The sequence below is a fragment of the Macrobrachium nipponense genome, chromosome 32 (assembly GCF_015104395.2).
Source record: "Macrobrachium nipponense isolate FS-2020 chromosome 32, ASM1510439v2, whole genome shotgun sequence".
Taxonomy (NCBI): domain Eukaryota; kingdom Metazoa; phylum Arthropoda; class Malacostraca; order Decapoda; family Palaemonidae; genus Macrobrachium; species Macrobrachium nipponense.
In genome coordinates this window covers 16798474-16819208 of record NC_061094.1, presented here as the reverse complement: position 1 = coordinate 16819208, position 20735 = coordinate 16798474, and positions in this window count along the sequence as shown.

Below are 20735 nucleotides of genomic sequence, written 5' to 3'. Positions count from 1 at the left end.
AAGTACCTTTTGTACTCAGTGTTGTCTACTAGAACCTCATATCAGAAAGAGATCGAATGAAGTTATAACTATCATCATGAGTTTAACATATCTCCGTCGTCATAACACAAGAAGAAATTGACTTCGAAAGTTATCATCAAACCCCAAGACACTCCAATGAGTATGGAAGTGCATAACCAACCGACTTAGCGTAAGATTATCGCAAGTCTAACATAACCTCACAAGGCGCCTTATTATACAAGGCAACAGCTCTTATAGATACACTGAAATATATCAAGCATCATTGGCTTCTCCCACTTGGCAATAGTGCTCAGTGCCTCTTAATTCCTGCTCCCAAAGTCGATATTTACTGCATAAATAATATTTTCATTGCTAGTTGCTAAATTATTTACTTGAAAATACGTGTTTAATCCCATTTAAAAAGAGTTGCGATAACACATGGGATAATTCAAACAATATAAAAGATGGTAAAATTGATGGTATAGTTAAGATTATGGTATATAACCTGTAATTAGCGCAACAGACTACAGACAGGAGGCCAAGAACTTCCATCTTGGACTTTGAAAGTGACGATTTTAAAAGCATGGAGCATGGAATGTTTTTCAGGCGTTACTGCCTGTTGTTTCAGGCTATAAAAGGGTATTACGTACAGAACTAAAATAATAATTGCCTTATGCTTAAAAGAAATGTGAAGGATACAGTTTTCATGACAAATTTATGCACTCCGTAGGGGCAATGCTACTTTTATTAATTTTACTGTTACTTCCGTTCATATTCTCATTCTTCCATCTTATTGTCCACCCTCTCCTAACAATTGCTTCATAGTGCAACTGCTTTGAGGTTTTCCTTCCTGTAACCCCTTTCAATCCTTTTACTGCCAATTTCCGTTTCAGCGCTGAATGGCCTTAGTTGCCCCAGTGCTTGGCATAATGCCAAAAATCTATATGTAAAAAAAAAATTATGCACTTAATTTAAGGCATACATTTGGCCATTGAGTGTGAGCTTGGATGAAAAAATAGTAGTCTACTCATATACTACCGTTATCCCTGGCTTTAATTAATACATGTTGAATATTTGTATAAAATTTTCTGGTGAAAGAGTTGAAAAAAAGTATCATCCATAATTACTTTAAAGCATATCGCAGTTCTAATAAATTTATGCATCAATTCTGCTCTAGTTCAGCTTAGTAGAAAGTCTACTGTAACTCCGTAAAAAGGTTGTATTCTGTACTCCTATAATTGCTAAAAGTATTACATACTAATGAAATACTCATTTTGATTCTTTGCACACAATGAATAACAAGTACGAATGGTCTGCTAAGAATATTAAATAATCGGTGTTTTCTTTGTACACAATTAATTTTAAGCAAAAATCACGTAAGGGCTTGCCTAAAATATTCAATACTGAATTATATTATCACTTTTTATTTGTTTGTACACAATGTATGAAAAGTAAAAATAAAATAAAAAAAATTATCAATAAAAACTTTTAATATATTTGTACACAATGAATGACAAGGACCAGTCAGGAAGGTTTTATCAAAACGGAATCCACCTCAAAAAGGCAATTTTTTTTTTACTACGGCTTATCAAGTACACCTTAGCCACTGACAGGATGAGTTTGTCACGTAAATATATTTGGTTACGTCAGGCTAACTTAGATCACCAAAACAACAATACCGAAGGTTTCCTTAAGGGCACATTAGCTTTTTGAAATGATATAATGAATGAAGCTGAAACTGTGTCCTTGTAAATAGTAGGGGCTATATCAGTCTGATTCCTGTTAATGGCCTATTAGTGACTAGTATATTGCTTTTATGCAATGCACAGTAATGTGCATTACTACGGAATAGCATATTTCTATAGAAATCCGTAGTGTAAGCCTACTCACTCTCTATATTTTCCCCTACAAACAGATCAGATACCATTATTTTTACCATCTTGTGTATTGTTCGATTCATCCCATGAGTTATCGCAACTCTTTATAAATGGCTTTAAACGTGCATTTTCAAGTATATAATTTAGAAATTCGCGATGTATGAATATTATTTATCAAGAGGGAGAAGCCAACAACGCATAATATATTTCACGGTGTATCTCATTTGAAGAATATATGGTTGTTAAATTAGAGTTGCATTATGTTTAGACATATCTGACTAAAATCGAGAAGAAAGTATTTCTTCGGCATCGTGACTGGCGGCAATAATGGATACAGGACTGAGGATGGAGCTAAAAGGCGTCGCTTGTGACGTCATGGATCGGCTCCACACGCTTTTGATTGGTTCCAATTTTCCCCATCCCTAAACTTTTCCAGACTTGGGAAATATTCTGCCGGGACTAGCGCGCGCTCCAGTCCGCTTGGGTATTCAAGCAGCAGACAAAGTAATTGCCCTCCAGTACCACACATACCCAGATCTCCTTTCTTTGGAACTTTAATGATTACAGCATTCTTCCAACGTGATGATATATATATATATATATATATATATATATATATATATATATATTATATATATATATATATATATATATATATATATATATATCTTAAGTATAAAAGGCACATTAAAACAGTGAATTAAAGCTAAGAACTTCATTTCCGTGGACCAACTTCCCATCCTTATCAAGTAGTGGAAGTTAGTCCACCCGATATATAGTCCTTTGCTTTAAAACAGTGTGTTTTAATGGCCTTTTATACTAGAGACGTATCATGTTTTAACAGAAGAATTTAATTACTCAACACACACACACACACACACACACACACACACACACACACACACACATATATATATATATATATATATATATATATTATATATATATGTGTGTGTGTGTGTGTGTGTGTGTGTGTGTGTGTATGTATGGATGGATGTGCGCGCGCGTTCGATAGAGAGGGCGGTTTCTTGATGGGCAAAATGAGTGAGATCCTTGCACACGGATACAAGAAGAGGTACAGTATGTTGCATAAGGTCCGATTACAGCGATTTCTTGGAGAGAGAGAAAAAAACAGACTAATTTGCATATTTTCCAGTTGATTGTCTACCCATGACTTTAACCGCGCAGTTCCTATGAATTAGAAATTGATATAGCCAGGGGCATATATTGATTATAAGATCGCTACAGATCATGTCTAAAAACTGCACGACCATGCACACTAATTTTTCATATGTAAAAAAAAAATTATAATAAAAATTTGTGAAACAGGAGGCCACCAAGCCTGAGAGTTATGAAGTGGGTCGTGTCTGCGTGGCCTGAATACGAGTATCGGCTCTCGCTCGGCCAAGAGAAAGTTTACCCGAGTGAGAGGAGAGAGAGAGAGAGAGGTGAACATAAAATGTGAACACTTTTCTTCTGTTTGTTCACATTTCATCGCATTCAACACACTAGACCTAGTAGCACCGGTTTCATACATTTCGATCTATCTGTTTTGTAATTCGCGCAAAGAACATTACACGTAAAACTGCAATAATAAAGAAAATTTCTTCATGTGGAACAATAAACGAGAAATAAAATTACATCGTTCAAGCGAAGTAAGAAGTCAAAGAAGAGATGTAAATCAATCACTCAATATATATCAATGAACAGAAACAAAACGAGTGAAAGAAAAGATTAACCAAGAAGACCGAGAACAGAGAGCCATCCATGATAGATCTTTATGAAAGATGATTATTGAAAGTACAGAGCAAAAATACGCTAGAGCGATCGATGAAGATAGGAGAGGCATTAAACTGGAAAGTTCCTAGGCAAAGCGAACGCCAGTACACACACACACACACACACACACACACACACACATGCACACACACCTCCATAGAGAAAAGCTGCTTTGGATGATTGCTGCGCATGTTGGGAGATTGTTATTTTATATTACCAATAAGCCTTTATATTGTGTTATGTTCTTGATGGAAAAGAACAAAAACATTAGTATCGTTGTTCTGCATTTCTTTAGACTTTCCATACATAGAACTATTGTCGGCTTCTATTTACGCTTCAGAGAAAGCTTTGAGTATAATTATAATACGAGTGACTGAATTAGGGGAACATGGAATGGCTATTCCTCATCAAGATAAAAGTAATTTAGTTGCACCTCATTGGTAGCAGAAAAATCACTGAATACTGAAAGAATTAGGAGATTAGTTAAATATACCATTTTTTAATATATAAAATCTGCCATTCTGTGGAAACAAACCTTTATTATTGAATTGAATATAGAATTTAGGCCAAAGTATAAGCACTGGGACCTATTCAGCGCTGAAACGGATATTGACAGTAAAAGGTTTTTGAAAGGTGTAACGGCAGGAGAACGTTGCAGTTGCGCCGTGAATTGTTAGGATGGAAAGTAAGATGGAGGAAAGAGAATATGAAAGGAGGCACATTCAAAGGAACGAAAGGGGTTGCAGCTACGGACCGAAGGCACGCTGCAAAGAACCTTAAGTAATGCCTGCAGTGCACTGCATGAGGTGCACTGACGGCACTACCGCCTACGAGGAACAACCTTTATGTGAATTAGGTGCAGAGTAAAGAGCGTCATTCCAGGAGTAGGATTCCTGAAGTATGCTGAAAATAAATCCTTATGAGTTCATCCAAGAAGGATTATCGTCAGACCTATATATTCATTAAGCAGTAGGCCTACCTTTTTGGAACGGAGAATATCGGAATCCAAAAATATGAAAAAGAAGCAGACATTACAAGCGATATTTGAAATGCATAAATATTTTAGAAGATTCAATTCGAAAAATCGATTCTGAAGTATTGTAAACTTTGTTATAAAAGCCACTCTAGTCAACTTATTCTTATCAGTTGCAATATTTCTGTTAACAAATTATAAAGTATTTTGGTTTTTCATTAATTTCATGAGATTAAAGAGTAAAAATATTAAAAATATTGATTGTAACCAACATTTTTTATTTACTTTATTATGACGAATATTGTATCATTTTTGTATATGTATAATCCATCTATTTTTTTTTATAAAAATCTATCAAATGTCACTTTTCGTTATTTTATTATTATATTCTGCTAAGCATTATTGATATTGTAATACATCGGAAGGTCTAAAACTGTGGAAATTGTACGCTTCTCAAAACTAATGGCCTATAATTGAAAAATACTGGAATAAATCAAGAGTTGGCATCTGTTGTTTCATCTCAATATTACTCAGTCCCCAGACCTCCTCTGTCTTGGCTCCCGGCAGAAATCAATCGTTTATTATAGGAAGATATTTGGTCCAAATTTGGTGCTTTTGCAACAATCTGAACCAAACACCCTATTTTCCCCCCTAACAGCCCTGACTTTCTTTTTATTGTTAATGTTTAAGAGTATGTGTGTGTGTAGCGAATGTTTAGGTTTAGTGAATGTTCAATTTAGGGTTTAGTGATGTTTAGTGTGTACGTATTCAGTGATTTTTTACTGAGTGTTTAGGGTTTAGTGAATGTTTGGTGAATGTTAGTGAATGTTTATTGTGTAAATATTCAGTGAATGTTGAGTGAGTGTTTAGTTTGAAAGTATTCAGTGAATATTTAGCGTGTTTAGGATTTAATGAATGTTTAGTATGTAAGTGTTTAGTGAGTGCATAGGGTTTAATGAAGGTTTAGTTCATGCTAGTGATTAATGAATGTTTACTGTGTAAGTATTCAGTGAGTATTTAGGGTTTAGTGAATGTTTGTGAAATGTCAATATTTAGCCAATGTTTAATGTGTAAGCATTCAGTGAGTGGTTAGATTTTAGTGAATGTTTAGTGTGTAAATTTTTAGCTTTTAGGGCTCAGTGCATGTTAGTGTTTAGTGAATGTTTAGTGTGTGAGTATTCAGTGAATGTTTGCTGTGTAAGTATTCAGTGAATGTTTAGTGAGTGTACAGGGTTTAGTGATATTTTGTGAGTTAGTGTTTTGAAAATTTTCAGTGTGTAAGCATTCAGTGAGTGTTTAAGGTTTAGTGAATGTTTAGTGCAGGTTAGTGTTTAGTGAATGTTAAGTGAGTTAATTATTCAGTGAATGTTTACTGCATAAGTATTCAGTGAGTGTTTAGTGAGTGCTTATGGTTTAGTGAATATTTTGTGAATGTACAGTGAGTGTTTGAGGTTCAGTGAATGTTTAGTGTGTGTTTAGGATTTAGTGAATGTTTTGTAAATGTTTGTGTTTAGTGAATGTTAAGTAATTATTCAGTGAATGTTCGGTGAGTGTCTTGTGAATGTTAGTGTTTAATGGAGGCTTAGTGTGTAAGTGTTTAGTGAGTGTTTAATGAGTGATGAGCGGATGTTCATTTGCTGTTTAGTGTGTAATGAGTGTTTAGAGGTTTAATGAGCATTTAGGGTTTCGTGAGCATATAGTGTTTAATGAGTGTTTAGTGAGTGTTTAGTGTATAGTGCGTGCTTAGTGAATGCTTAGTGATTGCTTAGTGTTTAATGAATGTCTAGGATTAAGAGAGTATTTTTGAATGTTTAATGAGTGTTTGAGGTACAGTGAGTATTTATTGAGCGTTTAGTGTATATTGAGTGCCTAATGAGTGTTGACTATTCAGCGAGTGTTTAGTGTTATTGAGTGTGAGTGTATGTTAAATGTGAGTGTTTAGTGAGTGTGAGTGCTTAGTAAACGTGTGTTTAGTGAGCGTGTGTTTAGTGAGTGTGAGTGTTTGGCGAGCGTAAGTGCATTTTGAATGTTAGTGTTTAGTGATTGTATAGTATTGTTTAGTTAATTTTTAGTGGCTGTATGCAAAGAAAGTCCTGTAATTTACAGGAACCATTAATGTTAGACACTGCTTAGATCCAATAGCAGATGCTTAGGCCTTGACCAATATGGCTGGAGTGCTTAGGCCAACCGGTTTTTGCAAGGTAATTTTTCTCTGTGAAATTGGGTCCGGTATAATAATAATAATAATAATAATAATAATAATAATAATAATAATAATAATACCAGCAACAATAATAACAGTAATAACAATAGTAAAATTGATAATATTAATAGTAATACTAATAAGCTAATAATAATAGTAAAAACGATAAAAAATAATATTAGTAAAAATAACATGAGTAATAAAGTATAGAACTATGAGCTGGACCGAGACCTTTCAATATGGCCGCCCAAGGTCGCATGCTCAGCAGGGAGGTTGCCACTCCAGTGATCGACGCTCTACGCATAAAACAGATTTAGGAAACAAACGTAGCTTGGTATTATACTGGGTAATACGCACACACATGATAGTCTGGGTGCCAAGTCCCAGTTTTTAGCCAAGGTGTGCATTGTGCAGTGCATAGTTGTTTGGAGTGGACTTTGACTCTTTGATGCCCCAGATGAAGATTCTGATGGATACCACCCTTGGGGAAATTGAAATTTTCAAGATGGCCACCATTAGATATACCAGTTCAGGAAAACTCTCAGACCTGCCAGTTTGATTGGCAAAAATGTGGCAAATATCGCTTAATTCATACTTTGATGAATTACATTTGCTTATGCATATTCAGTGACTGACATCATGGTTTAAAAGTTCAAGATGGCCACCATCTTTCTTCAAGATTTCATGGCAACCGATATAAACAGAATATTGTTCATAGTTTTAGATGTGTCTGAATAATTTTGAACGATAACCATCCTTTTGGAAATTCAAGATGGCTGCCATACTAGATGCTTATCTAAGAAACATAGACCTAGACAGCGTAGGATGATTATAAATCACTTATGTTATAAGGTTTCCTTTATCTTATACAGGTTTGCATCAACCACTGTTGAATGAAATCCACTGACTTTGTGAAATAGAAGATACATAAAATCTTATGCCTAATTGAAGGTAGCTTCTTTTTCTTTCTTTCTAATGAACCATGTTTTGTGTCGTCTTTTTACACAATTGCTACATTATCCTTCTCAAGTCCGAAGTAAAGCTTTTCCTTTTTAAACAGTAGGGATTTGTTAAAGAGGCTGCAGTTCTTCTTTGGAGGATCTTTACAAATCAATTACAGGTCAAGACTTACAGAATTCTAATAAATGCCCTTAATTCAGATGTTGAGTGTATAGTTCAAAGGATAGAAGGTAGTGATTTTTAAAATTCCTCACAAATCAAACATGTATAACAATTAACTTAGACTACCTAATATCAGATTTGAACATTCAGAAATTCTACAAATCGTTATTTTTTCAGGTGTCATGGATTTCCAAGCCTGCTTTTTTGAGTGTGAGAAACTCTTAAGATCTTATAACATCTGGTGCTATGCGCATATAACCATAACTGAAGGCAGCAAGCAGAGAGAAGACAACCGTGACATTTTCAAAGAACCTGAAAGTAAATTTCAAAAGAATCCTTTCATTGACTATCAAATGCCACAAAAGCTGCGTGTCATCAGTAGAAACAAAAAGAAGTAAGGAGAGGTCAGTGAGTGAGCCACCATTTAAGGAAGCCATTATTGATGTCTACAACAAGAGATGTGTTCATTATACTCTTCTTGCTATCTATTCAAAATATTTTGTAAGCCTTCTGTGAATATACCAGTCTAATATTCTCAATATTGTGTTTCTTTCACCTACAAATAGATTGGAATTTAGCATATTTTTAATGTGCTAATATTTCATTAACTTGATCTGATTGAGTAAAATGAGCATGATTTTTGGATTCTGTGTAAAAAACTGGGCTAAAATCAGGTATCATATGTTAGACCTTGAAAACAGCGCAGGCCAGTGAATTTATCAATGCTACTACAGAGTAATTATACACAAAATTATGGCAATAGCCATTCATGCCAAAAATTGTTGCAGTCTTTTAACTGTAGACTCCATATGTATTACCTTTAAACCATCCTTTGAAACAATCTATCGCGAATAAATTCATTCTTCTTTAAAAAATAAATCGCATTTAGACTGCTTTATCAGCAAATGCACTGTCTCAACTTTTTTGAACCAGTTGAAACGTATGACGATGTTCTTCCAAAAATTCAAGGGAAATAACTAGGTCATCCATATAATTATGCAAGAGGATGTGACATATGGAACCAAAAACAGAATTTATCATTCTGGTAAATGTGATTGTTGCACACCATAACCAAATGACATCTACCTAAATTTAAAATGTCCTCTTTTTGTACTAAAAGACAGACTGTACTTCGTACTACTTTCTCCCAAAGGTGTGCGATGAAAATATCTTAGCAAATCTAAGGATGTAAATTATATATACTTTGTGTATATGCTTTATCAGTACTGACTCTATAGATATCATCAGTACTTCATATTCGGTTGCAGTATGGAGAGTCCACTCAGTCCTGTGTCAGCAAACTTATATATGGAGTATTTCGAAACAGTAATTATAAACCAAATCAAACCTGCAGATATGATTTGGCTTCGTTATGTAGAAGACATCTTAAATTCCTTGGTCCCGAGCATAGAATTTAAAGTACAATGGAAAAACAACAACCAAATCCCCTTTTTAGATGTCTTAATTGTCAGAACTAATAACAACTACAAATTCATTGTCTTCAGGAAAGCGACATTCTTACTTTCATACATACATTTTTACATCAAACATGACATTTCAGTTAAACTCGGTATAGCAATTAACTTATTTCTCAGAGCCTTGAGAATTTGCACCCCAGATTTTCTTAACAAAGAACTTGAAACAATCAGAAATCAACTTATCTGGTTAAAATACCCCAAGCACATAATAGAAAAAGCCATACATAAAGCAAAGAGCATTTATTTACAAATACACAGAAAACAAAGAAAAGGAAAAATCATAATCCCTCACATGGGTAATATACGAGAGATCACACAAACCTTAGGCCAATGCAACCCTTTCATCTTCACTTATCCGAATATATTGGGGAAATCCTTAATTAACGTATAGCAGGAACTAGTTTCTAAAGACGTAGGAGTTTATGAAATCCCTTGTAGTGATTGCGATAAGTCATATTATGTATTCACAAGAAAATCTCTCTCGGAATATTAACTCAACATAAGCACTCAACATAGTTCGGCAATTTTCCATCATAGAAATAACACAAACCATACCATGGATTGGATATTATCCCAAAATTTACACAAGAGCAGCTGTCGATACAGATGTCAAGAAGTAGAATCTTCACTGATAAAACAACAAGATAATAGGATCAACCTTTCCAGTGGAACCTGGGACTTTGACCATTGTCCACTTTGTTGTGATATTTTATTCTTGGTTGTTGGTGTTATTTTATTATTCTTGTTTGTTTGTTATGTATAAAAACTGTATTATCCGTTTAGTTTTTGTTCCTCCTCCCCGGTGGTTTGTCTGTTTGGTAATTGCCACTAATGACCATTCAGTCTTTTCATGTATTTGTGAGTGAGTGGTGCTGTCACCGTGGCTGTGTCGGAGATGCTTTCGATTGAAGGAATCAGTTGATCTCTGAGCCTCTTACTCCTGGTGACTGTTGGATTTGCTACGAAACGCTTGCTTGGATATACTGTTATTCTTGAAGGATTACTCTTCATCCTGCCTCACGCTTGGCTCAGTAAATGTCGAGGGGCTCTCACTTAGCCAAGGTATAAGTGATTAATATTTTTGGAATGTTCAGACGATCTTTGTGATGCCCTTGGCTCTGGTTTGATTTGGACATCCCAGGTTTTCTAGAGGATCATCCTCGAGGACGTAGGATCGCTGGTGTATGGGTCCTGTGGAGTAATATAAAAATATATATATACACTTACATACACCACTTCGCCACCTCACTTTTGTCTCTGGACACAGAGGCATATAAGTAATTAAAGAGATCACCGCTACAACTCCAGTGTTTCGGAGGAGGGAAACCACCGTTAGGTTCATTTAGTTTGTAATTGATAGGTTGTTCTTACTTTCCATATACCTTCTCCTGTCTGAACCCCTTGCCCCTTTTGGATGTATCTTTGCTTTACCATCTTCACTGGGTAAGTGTGTTGTTTTGTGTAAGTATTTCAGGGTGATTGGTTTTCATTAATACATGTGTTCCGAGGTTCAGGAACAACTTCTGTCTTTATGTCTTTGTATTAAATTTAAGTGTTTTTGTGGTGTTTCGTTTCCCCCCATGAATTGATTTTTGCACTCTTGATATTATTTGATATTAGCTTGTGGTTGTGAACAGAGTTTTGTAAGAAAGTAATTTAACTTCTAGTGACGGCGAAAAAAGACCGCTACAAATTGGTGACCGTGACAGGATTTAATGTTCCTGTCTATTCACTCAGTGCAAAGTTAATTCTGGGGGCTTGGTTTTCTTTGAACAACGTTTTAACACCTCCTTGTGTTAGGTTTATTAGTGTTTGTTGATATTGGGGTATATAGTTTGTTTAAAAAAAGTCAGTTAATGTTTTAGATCTGTCTGGAGAGGGGTAGCAAGCAAGGCTTGCAGAGCTTGACAGAAGTGAATTGGAGCAAGTAGCTCAACATTTGGAATTGGAGTATGATGTATCCATTAATAAAGGCCTATTGTTAATCCAGGTCTATGATTATGTCAGTATGGTTAAAGAAGGTTACATGTTTTTATTGTAATAAGAAAGGGCATTTGAAGAGTTCTAGCTTTGCTTTCAAAAAATCATTGCAGGCTAGTGGAAGGCCGGTGATGGGAGTCGGTAGAAAAGAAAGAGATCCTGTCCCAACCAAAACAAATGACCAATGACTACCAGACTGTTTTGAAAGATATCTGTCTAGTGGGAATGTGTCGTCAGTCAATTCACCCATAGAAAATGGAATAAGGGATTTTACGGGATGCTGGGGAGTGTTACCTAAAGATTTTGACTTTGATTATAAAGAGTTCGTTTTGCTGTCTGGTTTTCCTGATTCAGTGGAGGCTTACCCCATCAGAAATTTTCATTTAAAATTTCCTTCTTTTTTGGGAATTTTGAAATTGGCAGTAGTAAATAAGTTTCCTGTCAAAGAGCTTGATATATTTTTGGGGAATGACGTGGCTTTTAAGAATAAGACTTGTCCTGTTGTAATCAATCCAGAAGTGGCAGTAGTTAAGCGTTCTAGTGCTAGAGTTGTTGACATTGCAACTGATGTAGACTTGAATAGTTTGGAACATAGTAGTAGTAGTATCGTATGAGATATTAATATTTTGAGAGATCATCCGAATAGGACTGTGGAAGAGCTTGTTAAAACTCAGAAAGTGATTTCGTGACCTACCCATAGAGTCAGGCGAAGAGTCGGACTTGACTGTACCTAAATTTAGAATCATTAAGAATATTTTGTACAAGGTGAGTAGGCCGATGGAGGCTGGTAACTCGGAACATGAAATATTAAGACGAATAATGGTTCCTTATATTTACAGAAATGATTTGATATCGTTGGCTCATGAAAGTGATTTGGCTGGGCATTTTGGTGTTTATAAGACGAACAGCAAACTCTTCGCAAACTATTTCTGGCCCAAGTTGAAAGCAGACGTTAAGAAGTTTGTTAATAGTTGCGATGTATGCCAGAAAGTCGGTAAGCCGAATCAACCTCTTCCTAAAGCTCCTTTGTGCCCTATCCCTGTGGTTTCTGAACCTTTCAAAGAAGCAATTATCGATGTTGTTGGTCCATTACCGAGGACTTGTTGTGGGAATGAGTATATTTTTACTTTAATGGATAAAATGTCTCACTATCCTGAGGCTTTTCCCCTCCGTACAATTAAGAGTGAAAAAATTGTAGAAGTACTAAACAACGTTTTTACTAGGTTTGGTATGCCCAAGGTCGTTCAGTCAGACGGTGGGACTAATTTTGTTAGCAAATATTTCAAAGATAAGATGACTGAATTGGACCTTAGACATGTGACTTCTTCCCCATATCATCCAGAAAGCCAGGGTGCCCTAGAGAGGTTCCATCAGACCCTGAAGTCAATGATCAAGAAATATTGTTTAACTCATGGATCCGACTGGGACAAGGAATTGCCTTATTTATTATTTGCCTTTCGGTCAGCTCCAAGTCAGTCCTTAGGTTTGTCACCTTTTGATTTGGTCTTTGGACATTGTGTGAGTGGTCCTCTTGATGTGGTAAGAGAATCGTGGGAAGTGATATCCCCGACATCAGTTTGTTAAATTATGTGACAAACTTGGGTGACAAATTGTCGAAGGCTTGGAAATTTGCCCGAGAAAATTTGTTGTCTAGTCAAAGAAAGATGAAATACTTTTTTGATAGAAAGGCTAAAATGCGTAATTTCACAGTAGGCGATAGGGTTTTGGTACTTTTGCCGTTGCCGGGAAATTCTTTGAAAGCTTCCTTTTTTGGACCATGGAAAATTTTTTTAAAAGTTAGTGAGGTAAATTATTTGGTTGAAACTCCGGAAAGAAGGAAGCCTTTCCAATTGTGTCATGTGAACATGTTAAAAGCAAATAAGGGAAGAGAGAAAATTATTCCGGTAGCTACTATTGCGGGCGAAGTTTCAAATAATAATAATAATCTTTATTCCTTTTCAGAAATTGTTGCTGATGATAACTATGATAATTAAATTTGCATGTCGAGTAATAAGAATTATTTAGAGAACTTTGATGGTTTGGTCTCCCATCTCAGTAGCGAGAAACGAAGGTCTTTAAGAAAATTGGTTATGGGTTATAAAGAATTGTTTTCAGAGGTACCAGGTCGTACGTTTATTTTGGAACGTGACGTGGACGTTGGGAATGCCACACTAATAAAACAGTCCCCTTACAGGTTGAACCCCTTTAAAAACTAAGGTGGTAGCCAAAGAAATTGACTATATGTTAAAGCATGGTTTAATAGACAGTCCATGGTCCTCTCCGGTAGTGTTAGTGAAAAAGCCTGATGGTGATTTTCATTTGTGTTTCGACTTTAGGAAAGTCAACGAAGTCATGCAGACCGATTGTTAACCCTTGCCTCGTGTTGAGGATTGTATCGATAGCATGGGGAAATCCAAGTTTATCAGTAAATTTGACTTGCTGTAAGAGTATTGGCAAGTTCCTTCATCAAAACGGGCCAGGGCCTTGTCTGCTTTTGTGACTCCACAGGATTATTTCAATGCTGTGTAATGCCGTTCGGCATGAAAAACTCTGCGGCTACGTTACAGCGTTTGATGAACACATTGGTGTATGGTTTGGAAGGTTGGATGGTTTATATTGATGTTATCGTCATTTATAGCGATGACTGGGAAACGCATTTGAAGCGTATTAGGGCTTCATTTGAGGTCTTAAAAAGGGCCAGATTAGTAATTAATTTGAAAAAAAGTGAGATTGCTAAAGCGAAGGTAATCTATTTAGATCATGAGGTTGGTGACAGTAAGTTGGCGCTTAAACAAGCCAATGTAGAAGCCATTGAGAAAATATCTATACCAAAGTGTCGAAAGGATGTCAGAAAATTCCTGAGTCTAGTTGGTTATTACCGTACATTTGTAAGGAATTTTTCTGACATTGCTGATCCACTAACCAATTTGATGAAGAAAACTGTTCCTTTTATTTGGACTCCTGAAACGCAAAGGGCATTTGAGTGCTTAAAAGGGGTGCTTCTTAGTTCCCCCGTTTTAAGGGCTCCGGATTTCAACCTGCCTTTTTCGCTTGCCACTGACGCGAGTGATGTCGGTGTCGGAGCGGTTTTATTACAGAAAGACGAGCAAGGCGTTTTTCTTTTAGAAGAGATTGACTTTCGCTCAACGGAAATATTCGACGGTCGAGAAGGAGACACTCCACTCATTCTGGCTATTAATAATTTTTCCATCTATCTTTCTTCCAAAGGAACTCCTATAAAGATTATGACTGACCATAACCACTTGACCTTCATCAACAGATACAAAAATAAAAACCAACGTCTGATGCGTTGGAGCCTCATGTTGCAGGAGTGGAATTTAGAGTTCACTCATGTTCCGCGAACAGATGATGTGACCGACGCTCTCTCTCGCAGCGTTGAGTAGGGAGGGATTCTTGCAGAGGGCTATGCGGATATTAAGGTAGCATCTGTATCGTTCTAGTTACGGTGTGTGTACTGTTGAAGTAGGTGCTTAGGTTTGTATTTTAAGGAGTAGGTGAGTGTATAATAAGTATGTATTAATCACAATTTCTCTTCACAAGAGTTAGGTAAATGCCTAGGGCTATAAAATAGGAATGGTTTACTATATTAAGTTAAGACTGTAGGTGAAGGTAAAAGATGATACTCGTTGTTCGAATTTTGTGGCTATGTCAGTTTTAATGAATGTTGGTGATTTGTTATAATGCGTTGTGAAATAAGCGTTCCGGGATAAAGACTGTTAATTGTAACTTTTATGCCACTGATCTGTGTAGTACACAAGGATGTTGGTATTTGGTGGTCGTTGGGGCATGGTACAACACGCTTACGTGATTAATTTGACGATTAGGATACTAATCGGAGAGTTTACTTTGTTAGATGACTGCTACTAATCCGATTCTATGTTTTCAGGCATAACTACGCTTCGCGAAATTTGTGTTGGGATTGCGCAGGGGAAAACTGTGTTGGTTTTCTCTGTTGTCCATTGTTGGTGTATGTATTCGGTAGGACACTTTTATAGTGATCTAGTGTGTTGTCACGGTGATATAGACAGGACTATTGTTTGCTGAACATTGTTACAATGAGCGATGTGAAACCAAGTGAAACAACATTGAGTGTGTGTAAACTAATTATGGCCTATGAACAGTTATACGGAATCCGGATTAGAGCAGTGTAGCTCTTAATTATGTACATATGTGAGAGCTTTGAAGCTCTTGGGTTAAAAGTGCATTTGCCGTTTTCTTTGTTGTAGATTCTCCATCGTATATTGATGATATTTTGTAAATTTTGGTGCCTTTGTGAGCTGCATCCCTGTTTCCTTGCCACCCCTCCTGTTGGATATCAGGTTTTGTAAGTTTAATATTTGTGCAAATTCATACTTTTTTTTGTAGGGTTGCATAAAACCTTATGTTTGGCTTGTTGGTCTTTTAAACGACTATTTAGTTTTTTTTTTTCTTTCAAATATCCAAAGTTATTTACGATAAGAAATTTTTTTTTCTTTTGGGAGAGGAGGTGTCACTTTGCTGTGATATTTTATTCTTGGTTGTTGGTGTTATTTTATTATTCTTGCTTGTTTGTTATGCATAAAAACTGTATTATCGATTTAGTTTGTTTCCCTCCTCCCCGGTGGTTTGTCTGTTTGGTAATTTCCACTAATGACCATTCTGTCTTTTCATATATTTGTGATTGAGTGGTGCTGTCACCGTGGCTGTGTCGGAGATGCTTTCGACTGAAGGAGTCAGTTGATCTCTGAACTTCATTTCTTCTGGTGACTTTTGGATTTGCTACTAAACGCCTGCCTGGATATACTGTTATTCTTGAAGGATTACTCTTCATCCTGCCTCACCTTCAGATCAGTAAATGTCGAGGGGCTCTCACTTAGCCAAGGTATAAGTGATTAATAATTTTTGGAATGTTAAGACGATCTTTGTGATGCTCTTGGCTCTGGTTTGATTTGAACGTCCCAAGTTTTCTAGAGGATCATCCTTGAGGACGTAGGATCGCTGATGTATGGTTCCTGTGGAGTAATATATACATATATATATACCTATATATACACACACATACACACACACACACACACACACACACACACACACACATATATATATATATATATATATATATATACACACGTACATACACCACTTCGACACCTCACTTTTGTCTTTGGACGCAGAGGCATATATGTAATTAAAGAGATCACCGCTACAACTCCAGTGTTTCGAAGGAGGGAAACCACCGTTAGGTTCATTTAGTTTGTAATTGATAGGTTGTTTTTACTTTCCATATACCTTCTCCTGTCTGAACCCCCTACCCCTTTGGATGTATCTTTGCTTTACTATCTTCATTGGGTAAGTGTGTTGTTTTGTGCAAATATTTCAGGGTGATTGGTTTTCATTAATACATGTGTTCCGAGGTTCAGGAATAACTTCTGTCTTGATGTCTTTGTATTGGATTTAAGTGTTTTTGTGGTGTTTCGTTTCCCCCCATGAATTGATTTTTACACTCTTGATATTATTTGATATTAGCTTGTCGTTGTGAATAGAGTTTTGTAAGGAAGTAATTTAACTTCTAGTGATGGCGAAAAAGGACCGTTACACCATATAGACAATATCTTCCTCAAGGCAACGATGAAGCAGATTAAGACAATTGACACAACCAAAGTCGTCTTAGCGGTGACCCCAGGCATCACCCAAGGGCAGATCTCCCAGTATTTATTTCGCCAATGTAACTTCTGTCATTCATTACTTGATGAGGGTGAAAGTCAGTTCACCGAAATATAGTCCTTAGGTTTAAACCAGAAGAATTTATGTATGTGTATAAATATATATATATATATATATATATATATATATATATATATATATATATATATATATATATATATATATATAAAAGGCAATTTCTGTCTGTTTGTTTGTTCATTATGCACACCCAGACTAAGAAAGCTCGGGCTACCAAATTTTTACCAGACTCCCCTCCTACCCAAAATGGTTTTAGTCAACATTCGAGGGCCATTTCTAAGGGGGTCATAACCCTTTCTTTATACCCCATCATTTTTTACAACTTTTGGAGTTAAAGCTAGGGCTACCAAACTATTACCAGACTCCCCACCCAGCCAGGAAGGTTTTAATTAAAATCCGAAAATCGTGGGCCGTTTCTAAGGGGGTCATAACCCCCATTTTCATACCCCTCATTTTTTACAACTTTCGGAGTTGACAGCTAGGGCAACCAATTTTTTACCACATACTCCGCCCTCCCCCCAGGAAGTTTTTAGTCGAAATCCGAAATCCGAGGACCGTTTCTCAGAGGGTCATAGTCCCTCTTTTTCATACCCCATAATTTTTTTTATGGCTGATAACCTGATAAAACAGATGAAGAGGCAAAACAGCTCAATACTTCAGGTCTCTTTATTGTTGCCAAAGTTTCAGGGCAAAGGTCACATTTTCGAGGCTCAAAAAGGAAAACTAAAACCGTACACGTTACAAACTTGTCCAGCAACATTAACATAAATCATCACAGACAACAAGAAAAAAAATATTTTAAACACACAATGTATTAAAGACTAAGTAAAAAAAAAAAAAAAAAATTACGGCAAACCTTACAAACAACCCGAGGTTCGGTTGCTGAAAGATTTGCCAGAGCGAGAAGGAGTCGAGACAAACCAGGGAAGAAGAAGAGTGGGCTTAGGTCTAAGCAATGTATAATGATGGAATTGCTGTAGTGTTGTTATTTAAGGTTGGTACACGGTCCTTAATGGCCAAGGATATTCGAGTACCGGGAGGCGGTTTTCATTAGGGCTCGATAAAATCATCGTAGTTCATTTTGCATTTGCATATTTGTGTATGATGTATAATATTTAAAACCTAGAGGCAAGAAAGCTTCATCCCTGTGCGGTAACTAGTACCTACATGCGAATCACATCGTACTTTGACCAGTCGGCGATTGCTTCCCACGTACGAACAGCAAGTATATAAGTAAACTAGGCCAGACGGTATTAGAATAGATAATTTTTCTTTGTGTCATAAAATTTACCTATGTTTTTTTGGATTTCTTAAGAGGAATTTGACATCAACTGCTGGGAAATGTTTGCTCATAATCTTCCTTAATTATTAGCATAAATATGGTATCATAAGTGTATGGGATGCTGATATATTTTAGTTTTGAAACTAAAAATATACCAATTATACGATGGGGACTGGCCTCGACCTCTTTATATATATATACATATATATATATATATATATATATATATATATATATATATATATATATATATATATATATATATATAACCGAATACCACAGGAAAATGATAGTCAGAAATTCAAGCGCTTTCGTCTTTACTAAGACATTGTCAAGGAGCTAATGAAATACAATTGGAGAGAAAGGTCTCAGTTACACAACAGGATCAAGAACATCAGATGGTTAATTGTCAAAAGGGTAAAAATTAAAAGAGATAATCCAGGATTATCGGATATCACACGGTCACAAACCTAAACAGATTTGACCCTAACCGAAATTACAAAGTATCTTTACAGTCCAAAACATGTGAAAACTGAATATATTAATTTTGTTGCTTATACTTATCTACAACTTTTACATTATGAAAGTTTAGATAAACCAAGACTTAAATTTAGAACATTTCTATTATTTGACTTGATGAAACAACAAGATTCAATGATATTCCTTTTAACTGTGTCATTACATGGGATTAAGGCTCTTGCTTGACTCCAGTTAATAGGATGATCTAAATCTCTCATATGTACGAATGATGCATTCGATATTTGCGCAGTTCTCACAGAATATTGATGCTGTTTGAGACGTTGTGAAAGAGATTTACTGGTCTGTCCGTATAGACTTTATCACACTTTTTGCAAGGAATTTCATATATGCAGCCTGGAAGATCTTTAGGAGAATTTTTGATTACTAAACTCTTGACATTAATATTACTGAAAACAACATTTATGTTAAAAAGCTTTAAAATTCCAGGAATATCTAAAAACCTTTCATCATAGGGTAATTTTAGAATGTTATGCTCACTAAATTCAAGTTTGTCATTAGTTGAATAAAATTTTTTCTAGCTCTTTTCCATGCCACATCTACAAAAGTCCTTGGGTATTTAAGTTTCAATGCAATATCATAAATAGTTTTAATTTCAGCGTCAATAAACTGCGGGCTACAGACACGTAAAGCCCTTAGGAACGTCCCAGAAAAAACAGAGAATTTAACATTTTGATGGTGATTGGAGTAGTAATGAACAAAAGAGGCAATGTTAGTTGATTTTCGAAAGACTGAAAAGGTGAAATTTCTATCATTTCTATGGACAGTTACATCAAGAAAATTCAAATTACAATTTTCTTTCTTCTTCTACATTAAATTTTATAGAAGGGATTATTAAGGAATTCCCTGGAGATTTTTGTGAAACTGGCCAAATACAGAAAATATCATCCACATACCTAAACCATATAACTTTTTGTTTTGGGCAAAATTCTTGGTAAGAGTTTTGTCTCAAAAAATTCCATGTAAATATTGCTAAGGACAGGAGATAAGGGATTACCCATAGCAATGCCAAACTTTTTTACAAAAAATTCCCATTAAAACAAAATTTACTATCTTTGATACATAACCTTATGGGACTAATGAGGTTTGCTACACTTAAGGGAATGTCATGACGTTCTAATTCATCCTCCAAATATTCAAGCAAGTCATCTACAGGCACTTTTGTAAATAAAGAGACAACATCAAAACTAACCATATTAAAATCAAAATTCAAATTTAAACTATTCAATTTGTTTATAAAATCAACATTGTTTTTAACATTCGTGTTAGAAATGTTTTCCTACCAAAGGAGTAAGAATTTTTACAAGCCATTTAGATAAATTATACGTAACTGAGCCCACTGAACTAATGATTGGTCTGATAGGGTTATTGATTTTATGTGTCTTGACTAAACCATACATATAAGGTAGGGAGGCGCATTGCGGTGTAAACTGCTTAATTAAATGGTCCAAGCCCTTCAAAATGGATTTAATTTGTTTATTAAAATGAGAGTTACACTGTCTGTGTAGAGTCAGACCTCAGTTTCGTATAAGTATCAGTAATCATTTAGCAATGCCATTATTTTACTTACATGGTCACTTTTATTCATTATTACCACTGCATTAGATTTATCTGCTTATGTCACTTTCACTGTTATGTCTTCTTTACTTTTCTAAAAACATAGAGAAATCTACCGGGTACATTAGGGGGAGAAGGTTTACTCATAGCCTTGAAACATGGTGCCTCATCATGCAAAAATGTGACTTCTTCTACAGATAACCAA